Source organism: Gossypium arboreum, chromosome 9, assembly GCF_025698485.1.
Source record: "Gossypium arboreum isolate Shixiya-1 chromosome 9, ASM2569848v2, whole genome shotgun sequence".
NCBI classification, from domain to species: domain Eukaryota; kingdom Viridiplantae; phylum Streptophyta; class Magnoliopsida; order Malvales; family Malvaceae; genus Gossypium; species Gossypium arboreum.
Genome location: NC_069078.1, coordinates 12998764 through 13016413, shown reverse-complemented (window position 1 = coordinate 13016413; position 17650 = coordinate 12998764). Strand labels below are relative to the sequence as shown.

At 34.6% G+C, this 17650-nt stretch overlaps 1 long non-coding RNA gene and 1 other non-coding gene across 2 annotated transcripts; one reads left to right on the top strand and one right to left on the bottom strand.

Annotated features, from left to right (window-relative positions):
* Window positions 1-3512: 3512 nt before the first annotated feature.
* Window positions 3513-3619, bottom strand: LOC128281259 (small nucleolar RNA R71). Its single transcript, XR_008271472.1, has one exon. It is a non-coding gene; the product is annotated as a small nucleolar RNA R71 (small nucleolar RNA).
* A 794-nt stretch (window positions 3620-4413) lies between these two features.
* LOC128280654 (uncharacterized) lies at window positions 4414-10269 on the top strand. The gene is made up of 2 exons (XR_008270752.1): window positions 4414-4549; window positions 10041-10269. It is a non-coding gene; the product is annotated as an uncharacterized LOC128280654 (long non-coding RNA).
* Window positions 10270-17650: the final 7381 nt, after the last annotated feature.

Here is a 17650-nt window from a genome sequence, read left to right as displayed (position 1 = left end):
AAACATGAAATTAGAGCATCAGGAGCATCGAATTCACCAATTCTAATAGGAAATCATCCATAAAATACGCTAAAGATGAGGGAAAAATATGTATAAATTACGATTTATCAAATACCTCCACAGTGAAGCATTTGCTTGTCCTCAAGCAAAATTCTCAACTCATAAACAAAATAAATTCTTCTCAACTTATAATTTCTATTGATAATATCTCAAAATAATCCATAGGTAATCATACATTGAGAATTCAACTAAAAGAACATAAAAGTTTCAAACATTCCAAGTTGAGTATTTAATCATGCAAACATAGGTGTCTCCCCTCATTTAAGTAATTACCTTTGATTCAAAATATCAAAGAGTTTCACATCCTCACTGAAGATTCACTTAAATCACTTGAGGTGTTTAAGGACAATAAATGAAGCACTTAATGGTCAATAATGAAAAGTCATTACCATAGGCTTGCATGAAAATCCAATCTCCACCACTATAATTTAAGATGATACATCAATCAAAAGGTCTTTTAGAGGGTTGTAATGAGGCTTGGTTAGGGGGTGTGGTCACAAGCTGAAAGAAAGGGTTAGAATCAAGATTGAGTTGAAAAATTACTTAACTAGAAAAATAGCTAGTCATCAATTGCGTACAACAGAGCTTTTCTCAGAATATGGAATTTGACTTCTTTAGCTTAGAAGATTATTACTATTAAGATGCATACATTTTATTTTTTTTAAGAACAAGTTAAGTGCAAAGTAGAATAAAACTTAGCTAAGCAACTATTTCAATTCCAATCTCAACAAAAAAATGGGGATCAAATTAATTTAGGAGATTTCAACAATAATGGGTTAAGGGTTAATATTAAGGGTAATGCAAGAAATGGCTTATTAGGCTCAAGAGGGTTTACTAGGGGTTAATCGAGGAGGTCGGCTTTTCATGGCATGAGTGGGTTAATCCTAACTGCCTTAATCATTTTGACATGTCAAATTAAATGGTGTGGTCTCGACATGCATAATCAAGCAAGTTCTAGAATAACAGTTCAATACTGACGCACTTAAAGCAATAATAAAAGTGAGCATGAAAGAATTAATAGATGCTCAAAAGGCTCAAAAATCTCACAAAAATTATGGCTTTTTGATGTTTAAAACTTGTGAATTCTAACTCAAAGTAATACCTAAACTTTGGGGAAACATCTTAAGATTTTAAATTCTTAAAAATCAACTTATCATGCTTGATTCTCTAATGTCTTAAAGTTTATACAATCAATGCATAAATGCCTATGTTTTAATTCAAGATATATCAATCAAAATCATAAATCAATCAAAATTTATCCTAAATACGATGTGAGAGCTTTTCAAGAGAACAAGGCAGTTAGTCAGTGATAAACGCCAAATGATACATGTTTTTACCCCAAATACTTAGCATATTTATGGATGTTTACTACTAGATTTGTGGATTTTGGTGCTTTTAATCCGGTTATTTCATGTTTTGTACCCAAGAGAGCACCAAGAGTCGAAAGAAGCCAAAAACAAGGTAAAAAGGGGACAAAGCGGACCCAATCGAGAAGACCCACACAGCCTAAGCCTTGCCACGTGGGCAGCTCACACGCCCATGCCTTTTGAGGGTGTCGACAAGGTTTACACGACTCGCACGGCCTGGCCATTAAGCCCACACGGCCGTGGAAATTTAATGGATCGCACATAGCCTGGCAACCACGTCACACGGCCGTGGCACATGGCCGTGTCCCTTTTTCAAGGAGTTGTATTCTACACGAAAAAAGGATACTTATGAGGGAAGATAGCCAATCAAAAGCCTATAAAAACACCCTAAGTATGACCTAGAAAGGAGGCTCTCCAGAACTTTTTTGGAACACAGAACCACATGTCGGGAATTACTTGAAGGAAGCCAGACGATCCATCTCAAAAGCTAGAGCTACTCCAAGACTGAAGATCTCTCTCAGAATTCCTTCAGGGGTTTTAGAGTTTTCTATATGTTTTGTTATTTTCATACTTTTGAGATGTACTCTTATTTTATTATGAACTAAACCCCTTAGATACCTAAGGGGGATAAAACCTATGATGGATCTTGTTGTTGTTATCTGAACTATATGATAAATACTTGATTTGTTCTTAATTATGTGTTCTTAATGCTTGAGTTAATATTCCAGGTATTAATTCATGATTTGATGTGCTTATGCAGAGGAGGAATAGACCCCGCCTAAGAGTAGATTTGGCATAATTAAGCAGAGTTGATCGAACGCCTAGAAATAAGGTTACGAGATTTTGCCGGATTAAGGTGAAACCTAATAAGGGGATCCATAGATCTAGTTAATCCAACCCTAGAGTGTTAATTAGAGAAAAGTCTCGGTTATTCAATCTAGGGATTAGATGTTATTAGTCTTGAATAGGGATAATAACTTAACTTAGGGATCTCTACAGAACAAGTCAAGTGAATAAATCGCCCGGTTCAGAGTCAGATAACAAGTGAAATCTAGGTGGATTCCTCCTTGGGTGTCTTCTTTATTAATTTCTTCTCTTCAAGTGTTTTTCCAAATTCTCTCTTCGCTTTATTAAATTAGTTAATTAGTTTAGATAATTAGTTTAATAAACAAACCCTTTTATTCTTAGGCTAGATAATAAAAAGATAGTTATTACTAGTACTTTTGGTTCCCTTGGGTACGATATCTCGATCTTACCATTACTATACTATTGTTCGATAGGTGCGCTTGCCTTTTCGTCGTGATAATAATTAGTCTAGGTTTGATCTTAATTATAAATATTTATTACTTGTTACGAATCACTGCGATCAAGTTTTTGGCGCCGTTGTCGGGGAACTGAAATATTAGGAACACTAAATTTTTATTACTTTAGCCATTTATTTTTCTTGCAATTTTATTTCATTTTCTTATTTATTAATTTACTTTTTCTTTCTCTTGGCAAGTTTTTATAATTTATGACTAGAAGGAACTCGTCAAAACCTTTACTTTTTGACGAAGAAATCGATCGTACAATTTGAAAAAATCAAAGAGAAATACGGTGCAGCTTAAAATACACAGAGAACAAACAAGAAGACAATACTCAACCTCCAACCGACGAGATGGCTGAAAACCAAGACAATCAGCTGCCTCCTGCAATTGCAGCTAATCAAAATCCTGCTCCATGTACTATGTATGAGTATGCTAAACCCTCTTTAATAAGAACTGAATCAAGTATAGTTAGACCTGCTATTGCTGTGAATAATTTTGAATTAAAATCTAACACTATTCAGATGATACAGCAGTTTGTTCAGTTTGATGGCTTGCAGGATGAAGATCCCAACACTCAGTTAGCAAATTTCCTGGAAATTTGCGATACATTAAAAATCAATGGCATTTCTAATGATGCCATCCGTCTTCTGTTATTTCCCTTCTCACTGAGAAACAAAGCTAAACAGTGGTTGAACACGTTACCACGAGGGTCTATCACTACTTCGGAGAAAATGACTGAGAAATTTTACTAAAATATTTTCCGCCAGCTAAAATGACTAAATTACGAAATGATATCTCTTCTTTTGTGCAGATGGACTTAGAAACACTTTACGATGCATGGGAGAGATACAAGGATCTATTGAGAAGGTACCTTCACCATGGGTTATCTCTATGGTTGCAAGTTCAAATGTTCTACAATGGTGTGAATCCCTCGACAAGACAAATGAATGACCCTGCTGCTGGTGGAACTATCAACAATAAAACACTGGAAGATGCCTACGAATTCATAGAGGAGATGTCACTAAACAACTATCAGTGGCAAGTCATGAGGACTAAGCCAACAAAAACAGCCGGCGTTTATAACATCGATTCAGTCACCATGCTCTCTAATCAGGTAGAACTTCTCAATAAAAAGATTGATAGTTTTCTTGGTTCTACACAGGTACATCCAATAATAAGGTGTGACTCAAACGGAGGAGGTGTGCATACAGAATATCAATCCTTCAATCCCACAACCGAAGAGGAACAAGTCAACTATATGGGTAACAATAACTTTAGACCTCAAAATATGTGACACCCCTAATTTGACCCTAGTCGGAAAGTAGTTTCAGGACCACAAAACCGAGCCACAAAAATAATTAATTGTTATATTTTATGCTTATTATTTATGAATAAGTATGTGTGAAAATTTCATGCTTTAATTTTGTCATTTGGATGTGAAATAAATAAAAAGGGGCTTATGTGAAAAATCTTGAAAATGTCATAGGTTAATTGGTAGTGGCTAAAAATTGCATGGTTTGAAGCATGAGGGACTTGCATGTCAAACATTCCTTTTTCTTGGTAGTGGACGACAAGGATGGGCATGAATGACACATTTTGGCATTTTGTATGTTATATTTTAGTTAAATAATATCAAATAGTTTTATAATAAATCAAGTTATTATATGTCATAAATTATAAGAGGAATTAAATAATTCAAAGGGTGAGAAAAAAACAAAGTTGGGTCTTTTCTTCTCCTCCATTGCCGTAGCCTAAAGGGAGGGAGGAGAAAGTTTGGTTGCTTTGATTTTTGGCTTAGAAGATGGCTAGAATGAGGTATGTATTGAATGATTCTTGAAAATCTATGCATGTTTGAGATGATTAGTTCAAACTCTACTTATCCCATAGATTAAACTTAGAATTTTGAGGTTTGAGATTCGGTCAATAAGCTTGAAACTCATAGTAGTTTGTTTTGGTAAGCTTGGTATACGGATGATAGATGTGTTTTGGTTTTCGTTTGATAATGATGTTAATGATGGCGATTTTCGGTCATGCATTAACTTAAATTGTAAGTATGATTTATGGTATAATTTGTGTGATGGAATGGTCTTGAGATTTGGCTTGATTAAATGGGTAAAATGCTAAGTGTTTGAAAGATGATGTAATGGTTATTTCAGTTTATGTGAAGTAAATATAGATGATGGTTATAAGTTGTTTTATGATTTGATAATGGTGATTAAATCTTGTAGTTAAGTGTTTAGATATATATATATATTAATAATGAATTTAGTTGTACTTGCTATGTGAGAAATGTGCAATGCTATAAGTATTTGATTATTAGATATGGTTATTTTAAGTTGATTTGTAATGGTATGATTGCATTGATGAATTGGTTTGGAAATGGTGGGAAGAATTGGCTATTATGCTTGATACTAATGCCAAATATGAGAATGTTGTACTTGAAAAATGTAGGTGAACATGACAAGTGTATTCGGCTTAGGGCATAAAGGATATGAAAATTTGGTATTTATTTTTGATTGTGTGTGTATGACCATGGATAATTGGCTGCAGAAATATTATGAATACATAATGTATGTTAAATTTATTAAGCTACAAAACATTATACATGATCGGCCAATGTAAATTATTTGAGTAAAGTATATCTTGATGGTACATTTTGGCTAGTATAAAATGTATATGGATGTCGATATGACTATGTTTAATTTGGGAAGTAAATTGTTTGATTTAGCTCAAGAGCCTAGAGGATCAAAGTTGGATAAGGAAAGGAAAAGTGATCGAATAGCCGTCAGAATCGCTCGGCAACTTCCGAGGTAAGTTTTAAGTGATTAAACGTTGAGTAAATTCAATCATAATAGGACATAATGAGTTGATTTAATAAGATATGATGTGGCCATGATATGTCTTAAACTCAAATGGTAAGTTCATAAGTGTTTGGACTTGGAAATTTAAGAGCAAATTGTAATAACTTGCTTAGACAAGAAGATAACGTGATTTTAGAAAATCACTATAAATTGTTGGTGTGGAATTATAGGCCGAATAAAATATGTAATCAAAGCTTAATTAGTCTAGTTTCTTATAAAAGAGACCGTGTAAGCAAAGATGTAACACCCGTTCCCTTTCCAGACAAGCTGGCTAAGTGTTTCATCCATACCGAACTATACCATAGTTCCTTAGACCTTTCGGTTCAATCTCATACCAAGTCATACATTCACATTTCATATTCTATTCAATAAGATATTTGAGACAATTTCCATATATCCACTCATTTTCACCACAATCATGCACACAAACGAACTTTCATCTATCCCATGATACCTTATTTACGTGACTGCAAGTTCAATCATCACATAGATTTAAAGCTTACCAAGCTCAACCCCGAGCATGAACATAGCGCCTATTCGCCATGAGCTCAAGGTACTTACTCTTTCCGCTGTCCATGATCAACTCGATAAGGTCACACCCTCCATGTGAGTAACCGATCGAACATGTATATTAAATTCGCACACGTAGTGCTTAATAATCGATCACGCACACTTAGTGCCATGTGATTTAAGCTCGCACACATAGTGCCATATAATTTAAATTCGCACACTTAGTGCCATACTTTTCAAGCTTGCACACTTAGTGCCAATCTTGTCACCGCGCCCACTTATTGCCCGCACACTTAGTGCCGAGACCAATCACTCTACACATTTCACTACCTTTTTACATTCAAAATATCATCATTCCATACACATACATACCATCTCATTAAACACAATTGCATAAATATTAAGTTCATTTAGGTCAATACCAAATATATGCTTAATGACTTACTTTGTGTTGGGTAAATAATTCCAAGCCGGCTACTTGATGACCTTCGATTTCCCCTTGTTGGACGCCTCTCCTTTAGGATCTTGAGCTTAAACAATTAAATTAACCCATTCAACTACTTTGTAAAATATTTGTATCACACATTAAAATTTCATTTCATAGGATACACATGACAAATTCTTATCCTTCTACCCCATGCTTTTGAACTATTTGGTTCACAAGTGTGTACACCCATATGGCCGAATGTGCAAGATTAAATTCAACACCACCTATGTGCTTAATTAGGTGGCCGAATATACACATAAGCACATTTAGCATTTGATACATTCGGCCTTAGCATAGATTTCATTAAAAGTCCCTATTAGCCACTTCACCATCAATTATCTCATCTACTTAATATTTCATACTCATCATTCTTGCCGAATATTACTTATTTAAGTTCAACACCCTTATATACCACACTATCATCAAATATGATATCTAATTCTTCTCTTTCTCTTTTCATCAAGACAACCTATATGAACATTTAACTAATTCAAACTTCACCATCTTAATGCCCATTATGGCTGAATGTACCAAGCATTTATCATTTTGCAACATGAATTCTATAGCATGGCCGAATACTCATACACATACACACACAACAACAAGAACTCAATGACCTAAAAATCTCCAAAACACAAATCATACCTATCATATTTACTTATATGGCTGAATATACATACCCCCATATAATACCACTTTCATTTCATTTAACACTTAATTTCTACCACATAAACACTTGGCCGAATAATCCTAACTAGCAAAACTTCACATTTGTTCATAGCATCTTTTAGATTAGCATATAGGTTACAATAATAGCTTGACTACTAGCTAGATTCTCATAAAAATCAATAGAAATAACATGAACTCCTACCTTATTTAACCTCCAAGATAGCCGAATTCCCTAGACAAGTTCCTTCCTCTTTCCTCTTGTTTCGGCTGTGCAAGAAGGTAAGGAAGATGAACACACTCTTACCTTTCTTTCCTTAAAGGTGATCAAAAATGCCTTAATCTTCAATTTCCTCTCCTTTTTCTTTTCTTTTGGTACGGCAAATGGGGGAGAAGAAGGATGAATATCTTTTTTTTTCTAACACTCTTCCATTCCTTTTAATTATCTTTTCTTCCATACCATAAGGCCATTAACTATTATCATGCTAACATAAAATGTATATAATATCTATCCACCATCTTGATGGCCGGCCACTAAGTTAAAAGTGGTCCATTTGACATGCAAGTCCCTCATGTCAATAACTCATGCATTATTTGGCCATTTAAATTTCACCTATCACATTTTCAAGTCCTATCACATGGGTCCTTTCTTATAAATTAGCACCTAATTAATAAAAATCAAGGCACGAAATATTCACACATACAAATTCCACATACAATAAGCACAGAATATAACACCTAATTATTTTTGTGACTCGGTTTTGTGGTCCCAAAACCACTCTCTGACTAGGGTCACATTAGGGGTGTCACAAAAGAAATTTCCTATAAAGAGATATTTAAAGTTGTGTGAGACAAAGGTCGTAATGACTCAAAATCCCCTGCTGCTTTTTAGAAAATCATTATAATTTGTACAAAAATGGTTATAAGATAACATTTATATGCTTAGACTCCTTAATGAGTCTAGTTTCAAATGAAATCAAATAGAACATATTTTGAATTCTGTACAATGAGAAATTTGAATCGTAGTGAAGAGTGGTCAGATTAGTCAAACAGTGAAACATGGGAAACTTTAAGAAAAATCTGGTATTGATTGGCCGAACTTAAAATTATGAAAATTTTATGGATGGAAGATATATGAGTCTATATTCAGGGAAAATTAACGGCAATTGATTTTGAGTTTTTTAGCTCCAGTTATAAATAATTTAGTGACTATTGCTCAGGAAAACAGCTTGTAGTGAATATGTGAATTTGTTGTAAACATTGATGAAACTATTTGAGTTGCTTATAAGCTATTGCTGAAATTGATGTACAAGATAAATATATATGTGTGTGGTAAAGCCGAATGGCTAATGTGAAATATGTATGAGATGTGTATATGTGGTAAAGCCGAATGGCTAATGTGAAATATGTATGAGATGTGTATATGTGGTAAAGCCGAATGGCTAGTGTGAAATATGTATGAGATGTGTATATGTGGTAAAGCCGAATGGCTAGTGTGAAATATGTATGAGATGTGTATATGTGGTAAAGCCGAATGGCTAGTGTGAAATATGTATGAGATGTGTATATGTGGTAAAACCGAATGGCTAGTGTGAAATATGTATGAGATGTGTATATGTGGTAAAGTGAATGGCTAGTGTGAAATATGTATGAGATGTGTATATGTGGTAAAGCCGAATGGCTAGTGTGAAATATGTATGAGATGTGTATATGTGGTAAAGCCGAATGGCTAGTGTGAAATATGTATGAGATATGTATACGTGGTAAAGCCGAATGGCTAGTGTGAAATATGTATGAGATATGTATACGTGGTAAAGCCGAATGGCTAGTGTGAAATATGTATGAGATATGTATACGTGGTAAAGCCGAATGGCTAATGCGAAATATGTATGAGATATGTATATGTGGTAAAGCCGAATGGCTAGTGATTCGGCTAGTGTGAAATATGTAGGAGATGTGTGTATATTGTGGCCGAATGACCAAATGTGAAAGGTGTGTATTATTAGATATTTTATGAGGCAAATGAATTACAAATATGACAGTCGATGTGAATGTTGTAACATGTGAATAAATGTACATGAAACTTGGAGATTATGTCCGGGTAAGACCCGATGACTACGTGTAGAGATTATGTCCGAGTAAGACCCGATGACTACGTGTGGAGATTATGTCCGGGTAAGACCCGATGACTACATGTGGAGATTATGTCCGGGTAAGACCCGATGACTACGTGTGGAGATTATGTCCGGGTAAGTCCCGATGACTACGTGTAGAGATTTTGTCCGGGTAAGACCCGATAGCTACGTGTGGGGACTATTCGAGCTAAAGGTTTCGCTGAAGATTCGAGTAAAGCATAAGATTATATGACTTCACAGTAACAATTGGTAATAAATATGTTCAATGCGTTAAGCTGGTCAGGTATGTATTTTGAGATTATATTTAAGCTTGATTTGGACTAAATCACAAGGTCGTTATGTGATGCATATGTGAGTAAAGCAATAAGACTGTTCTATGATTATTGTGCGTTTGGTCAATGTGGAAAGTTAGGTGAAAATATTTAATGTACCTATGTTTATAAGAGATCACTATCAAGTGAGAATTTACCTGCCTATTATATATGATGAGATGGGCATATTCGGTAAAGGGATGGTATGCTAGAAGGAAGAGTGAAATAAAATACGAACAACTATGTTATAATTTGATTGTTATCTGTTGACACTGCTTAAAACTTACTAAGCATTGTAATGCTTACTCCGTTTACTTTGTTTCCTCTGTTTTATAGATCTCATTTGGAAGCTACAGGCTCGAGGATCGTCAGCAACTAGTCACATTATCACTATCCACTGCTTGTTACTGTTATGTTTTGAATTATTTTATGGCATGTAAAGAATAGACCAGTGGCCGAAGAATATTTTGGTTAATGTATATAAGCCATGCGAAAATGGCATCTTTTGAATGTGTACTTATGGCAGTTAAATTGTATCCCCGACTGTCTTTAGTATTTACCTAAAGGAACGTTCTTTATAAAAAAAATTCAAAATTTTTACTGTTCGGATATGAGTTTCAAATCCGGTAATGCTCCTTTACCTATTCCGGCGACGGATACGGGATAGGGGTGTTACATTTTATTGGTATCAGAGCTACGGTTTAGTCGATTCTAGGACTAACGTAGCACCCGTGAGTCTATTTATACATGCCATAAAGTGATAAAGTGATAGTGTGATGATTTTTGACTATTAAAATGTGTTTGTTGTATTGTAATGAATTTTGATCCCGATCGAGCTGTAGCAAGCTTCTGACTATGAGAATTTGTGATATAACTTCACTTGGATATGCTTAAATTATTAAGTTGATCAGGTACGTATCATGTACTCGTATTTGAATTTTGATATGGATTGAATTATAAGGTTATAAGTGATGCCAATTTGAAAGAGTGTTACGACTATAAATGTGATCTTTGTATGTGGCTATGGAACTGAAAGTTGAATGGTCGATAAGCATGTTGTGTTTGTATTCAAGTAATGTAAATGATATACTAATGTGTATTGTTATATATGTATATGTGCATGAGAATTGAGAGTTATATAGCCGGGCTAAGTCCCGAAGAGCATTCGTCTTTGGTGTTATGTCCTGCTAAGTCCCAAGAGCATTCGTCTTTGGTGTTATGTCCGGCTAAGTCCCAAGAGCATTCGTGGTAGTGATATATCCGGCTAAGTCTGAAGAGCATTCGTGCTAGTGATATATCTGGCTAAGTCCCAAGAGCATTCGTGCTAGTGATATATCCGGCTAAACCTCAAGGCATTCGTCTTTGGAATTATGAGGCCTTGTGTGTGCAAGTTCTTCAATCGAGCGCTATGTGTGCGAGATTGGTAATTGAGGCACTATGTGTGCGAGTTCTTTAATTGAGGCACTATGTGTGCGAGTTCTATAATCGAGCGCTATGTGTGTGCGAAATCAGTCAGTGGGCACTGCGTATGTGAAGTGTGTTTCATGTATGACCTCGTGTGAGACGATGGCATTGATTTGTAATAGTAAGTAAGACCTAAAGAGAAAATTCGTTAAACGGACTAAACACTGGTGAACTAATTAGAGTCGGAGATTATACAACATTGTGCCAAATTGGTAATGAAATAAGTTCGAGACATTAAATTGACAAGGTATGTGATATATATATACATTATAAATACGAGATTCTCGGTATATGCAATTATATGTGCTATTGTGAATAAACACTATTTTGTTAATCATGTTCAAGAAATTATTTTGACTAAGTTTCGACATTTGAAAGTTGGTAAGAATTTCTGATGAATGGTGATAATTTTGGATATATGAGTTATGTGCTAGAATAAATCTCATGCTAGAATATTATATTAGGCTTTATGCTTATTCGACTGTATACGGGTAATGTTAACTATGAAAGAATGTGCTAAATGAAATAAATGTTCAGGTACGTGGAAGTTGATTTTTCCTTTGAAAATAAGTTAAGTTAAATATTGATGCAAGATGTTAACATAATCTCGTATCAGCTTATATATGTTACTGAATTGAGAATTTAAAACTTTCAGCTACTGTATTAGTGGTTACTTGAAGTAGCCGAAGATAAAGGATAGTATTAAATTCTTATTGATAGTGCTTTATTGATGAATGGGTGTGTGAAAGATTATCTAAGTTACATGTATAAAAAAAAAATACTTTCATAAGATGTTAAATGAGTGTTGTCATGAACCAAATGAATATATATATATATTTGAGTTATTCAGGCCTTGTGCCTAGTAGGTTTGGGACCGGTGAAGTGTATACTAGGCTAATAGCCTAATTAGTTGATGGCTGTCGAGTTTATTCAGACTTTGGGATTAAGTAGGCTAGAACTTGTGTGTGGGGTTCGAGCCTATACCTAGTAGGTTCAGACCGATGAGTAAATTGTGTTATACCTATGTGTGTTATTACCGAAATGAAAAGTAAGTGAGTAAATGTCAATTTTGTGGATCTCTGTGATTTATTATGATCAAACTAAGAAAGTTTTGTTAGTTAAAGCACTGAAGCGTAAGTTCGGAGTAGGGGAAACTAGGTGGGATCTAGAGAACACAACGAGAGAAAGTTACCATATCTTATTTTCCGGTAAGATTTTTGGGGACGAAAATCCCTAAAGGGGGGGAGAGTTGTGACACCCCTAATTTGACCCTAATCGGAAAGTGGTTTCGAGACCACAAAACCGAGCCACAAAAATAATTAATTGTTATATTTTATGCTTATTATTTATGAATAAGTATGTGTGAAAATTTCATGCTTTAATTTTGTCATTTGGATGTGAAATAAATAAAAAGGGGCTTATGTGAAAAATCTTGAAAATGTCATAGGTTAATTGGTAGTGGCTAAAAATTGCATGGTTTGAAGCATGAGGGACTTGCATGTCAAACATTCCTTTTTCTTGGTAGTGGACGGCAAGGATGGGCATGAATGACACATTTTGGCATTTTGTATGTTATATTTTAGTTAAATAATATCAAATAGTTTTATAATAAATCAAGTTATTATATGTCATAAATTATAAGAGGAATTAAATAATTAAAAGGGTGAGAAAAAAAAAAGTTGGGTCTTTTCTTCTCCTCCATTGCCGTAGCCTAAAGGGAGGGAGGAGAAAGTTTGGTTGCTTTGATTTTTGCTTAGAAGATGGCTAGAATGAGGTATGTATTGAATGATTCTTGAAAATCTATGCATGTTTGAGATGATTAGTTCAAACTCTACTTATCCCATAGATTAAACTTAGAATTTTGAGGTTTGAGATTCGGTCAATAAGCTTGAAACTCATAGTAGTTTGTTTTGGTAAGCTTGGTATACGGATGATAGATGTGTTTTGGTTTTGGTTTGATAATGATGTTAATGATGGTAATTTTCGGTCATGCATTAACTTAAATTGTAAGTATGATTTATGGTATAATTTGTGTGATGGAATGGTCTTGAGATTTGGCTTGATTAAATGGGTAAAATGCTAAGTGTTTTAAAGATGATGTAATGGTTATTTGGTTTATGTGAAGTAAATATAGATGATGGTTATAAGTTGTTTTATGATTTGATAATGGTGATTAAATCTTGTAGTTAAGTGTTTAGATATATATATATATATATTAATAATGAATTTAGTTGTACTTGCTATGTGAGAAATGTGCAATGCTATAGGTATTTGATTATTAGATATGGTTATTTTAAGTTGATTTGTAATGGTATGATTGCATTGATGAATTGGTTTGGAAATGGTGGGAAGAATTGGCTATTATGCTTGATACTAATGCCGAATATGAGAATGTTGTACTTGAAAAATGTAGGTGAACATGACAAGTGTATTCGGCTTAGGGCATAAAGGATATGAAAATTTGGTATTTATTTTTGATTGTGTGTGTATGACCATGGATAATTGGCTGCACAAATATTATGAATACATAATGTATGTTAAATTTATTAAGCTACAAAACATTATACATGATCGGCCAATGTAAATTATTTGAGTAAAGTATATCTTGATGGTACATTTCGGCTAGTATAAAATGTATATGGATGTCGTATGACTATGTTTAATTTGGGAAGTAAATTGTTTGATTTAGCTCAAGAGCCTAGAGGATCAAAGTTGGATAAGGGAAAGGAAAAAGTGATCGAATAGCCGTCGTAATCGTTCGGCAACTTCCGAGGTAAGTTTTAAGTGATTAAACGTTGAGTAAATTCAATCATAATAGGACATAATGAGTTGATTTAATAAGATATGATGTGGCCATGATATGTCTTAAACTCAAATGGTAAGTTCATAAGTGTTTGGACTTGGAAATTTAAGAGCAAATTGTAATAACTTGCTTAGGACAGCAGCAGTAACGTGATTTTAGAAAATCACTATAAATTGTTGGTGTGGAATTATAGGCCGAATAAAATATGTAATCAAAGCTTAATTAGTCTAGTTTCTTATAAAAGAGACCGTGCAAGCAAAGAAATTTCCTATAAAGAGATATTTAAAGTTGTGTGAGATAGTGTTAGAATGACTCCAAAATCCCCTGTTCTGTTTTTAGAAAATCATTATAATTTGTAAAAAAATGGTTATAAGATAACATTTATATGCTTAGACTCCTTAATGAGTCTAGTTTCAAATGAAATCAAATAGAACATATTTTGAATTCTGTTCAATGAGAAATTTTATTCGTAGTAAAGAGTGGTCAGATTAGTCAAACAGTGAAATAGGGGAAATTTTAAGAAAAATCTGGTATTGATTGGCCAAACCTAAAATTCTGAAAATTTTATGGATGGAAGATATATGAGTCTATACTCAGAGAAAATTAACGGCAATTGATTTTGAGTTTTTTAGCTCCAGTTATAAATAATTAAGTGACTATTGCTCAGGAAAACAGCTTGTAGTGAATATGTGAATTTGTTGTAAACATTGATGAAACTATTTGAGATGCTTATAAGCTATTGCTGAAATTGATGTACAAGATAAATATATATGTGTGTGGTAAAGCCGAATGGCTAGTGTGAAATATGTATGAGATGTGTATATGTGGTAAAGCCGAATGGCTAGTGTGAAATATGTATGAGATGTGTATATGTGGTAAAGCCGAATGGCTAGTGTGAAATATGTATGAGATGTGTATATGTGGTAAAGCCGAATGGCTAGTGTGAAATATGTATGAGATGTGTATATGGTAAAGCCGAATGGCTAGTGTGAAATATGTATGAGATGTGTATATGTGGTAAAGCCGAATGGCTAATGTGAAATATGTATGAGATGTGTATATGTGGTAAAGCCGAATGGCTAGTGTGAAATATGTATGAGATGTGTATATGTGGTAAAGCCGAATGGCTAGTGTGAAATATGTATGAGATATGTATACGTGGTAAAGCCGAATGGCTAATGCGAAATATGTATGAGATATGTATACGTGGTAAAGCCGAATGGCTAATGCGAAATATGTATGAGATATGTATATGTGGTAAAGCCGAATGGCTAATGCAAAATATGTATGAGATATGTATATGTGGTAAAGCCGAATGGCTAGTGATTCGGCTAGTGTGAAATATGTAGGAGATGTGCGTATATTGTGGCCGAATGACCAAATGTGAAAGGTGTGTATTATTAGATATTTGATGAGGCAAATGAATTACAAATATGACAGTCGATGTGAATGTTGTAACATGTGAATAAATGTACATGAAACTTGGAAATATATTCCGGGTAAGACCCGATGACTACGTGTGGAGATTATGTCCGAGTAAGACCCGATGACTACGTGTGGAGATTATGTCCGGGTAAGACCCGATGACTACGTGTGGAGATTATGTCCGGGTAAGACCCGATGACTACGTGTGGAGATTTTGTCCGGGTAAGACCCGATAACTACGTGTGGGGACTATTCGAGCTAAAGGTTTCACTGAAGATTCGAGTAAAGCATAAGATTATACGACTTCACAGTAACAATTGGTAATAAATACGTTCAATGCGTTAAGCTGGTCAGGTATGTATTTTGAGATTATATTTAAGCTTGATTTGGACTAAATCACAAGGTCGTTATGTGATGCATATGTGAGTAAAGCAATAAGACTGTTCTATGATTATTGTGCGTTTGGTCAATGTGGAAAGTTAGGTGAAAATATGTAATGTACCTATGTTTATAAGAGATCACTATCATGTGAGAATTTATCGCCTATTATATATGATGAGATGGGCATATTCGGTAAAGGGATGGTATGCCCAAGGAAGAGTGAAATAAAAATACGAACAACTATGTTATAATTTGATTGTTATCTGTTGACACTTGCTTAAAACTTACTAAGCATTGTAATGCTTACTCCGCTTACTTTGTTTCCTCTGCTTTATAGATCTCATTTGGAAGCTACAGGGCTCGGGGATCGTCAAAGAACTAGTCACACTATCACTATCCACCGCTTGTTACTTGTTATGTTTTGAATTATTTTATGGCATGTAAAGAATAGACCAAAGGGTCAAGAATATTTTGGTTAATGTATATAAGCCATGCGAAAATGGCATCTTTTGAATGTGTACTTATAGCGCTTAAATTGTATCCCCATCGTCTTTAGTATTTACCTAAAGGAACGTTCTTTATAAAAAAATATTCAAAATTTTTACCGTTCGGATATGAGTTTCAAGTCCGGTAATGCCCCTTTACCTATTCTGGCAACGGATACGGGATAGGGGTGTTACAAAATAACCTATACAGTAATACCTATAATACAGGTTGGAGGAACCACCCAAATTTTTCCGAGGGAGGTCAAAGGAATCAAAGGGCACAAAATCCTCAGGGTTTTCAACAACCACCTTATCACCAAGAGAAGAAGCCGAACCTTGAAGAGATGCTCTCTAAATTCATCTTGGTGTCAGAAACCCATTTTCAAAATACCGAGACTGCACTTATGAATCAACAAGCATCTATCCAAGGACTCGAAACTCAGATAGGCCAGCTGTCCAAACTAATCTCTGAAAGACCACAAGGTAGCATACCAAGTAATACTGAACCTAATCCAAGGGAACGCCTCAATGCAATTAGCGCTCAAAATAAGGACGGACTCGTTATACCCGAGCCAGAAATACAGCAAAACAACACGATAAACGAAAGACGAGAAGAGGTAAATGATAATGATCTCAAATAGGTAAGTACGAATCATGAACCTCGTGTGCCATATCCTAAAGTGATGACAAAAGACAGAACAGAAGAACAATTCGATAAGTTTGTCAAACTCTTAAAGAAATTACATATTAACTTACCTTTTATTGAAGTTCTTTCGAAGATGCCCAACTTAGCAAAATTCTTAAAGGAACTTCTAAGCCATAAAAGGAAATTAGACACTACATCGCATGTGGAACTCAATGCAGTCTGCTCAGCTATTCTAAAGAATAAGCTACCTAACAAATTGCAAGATCCAGGGAGTTTTACAATTCCTTGCTTAATTGGTAGTTTATCTGTGAATAATGCTTTAGCTGATTTAGGGGCAAGTATAAATGTTATGCCCTATAAAATGTTTAAACGACTAGGTCTCGGTAAACCCAAACAGACTAGGATGAGCATACAATTGGCTGACAAAAACAGTTAGATTTCCTAAGGGTATTATTGAAGATGTTCTCGTTAAAATTGTAAATTTATTTACCCAGTAGACTTTGTTGTCTTAGATATCGATGAGGATAACGAGGTACCTTTAATTTTAGGACGACCCTTTTTAGCAACTGCTAGAACCATTATTAATGTAGGCATAGGGGAGCTAACACTTCGTACAGGTGACGACGCAGTAACACTCTAGGCACGCAACTTAGTCAAAACCCCTAAGACTTAGGGTAATGCTAACTGTCGATGATAAAACCAATATTCAATTGTCCTTGCAGGAACCTCCTCGAACAAAGAC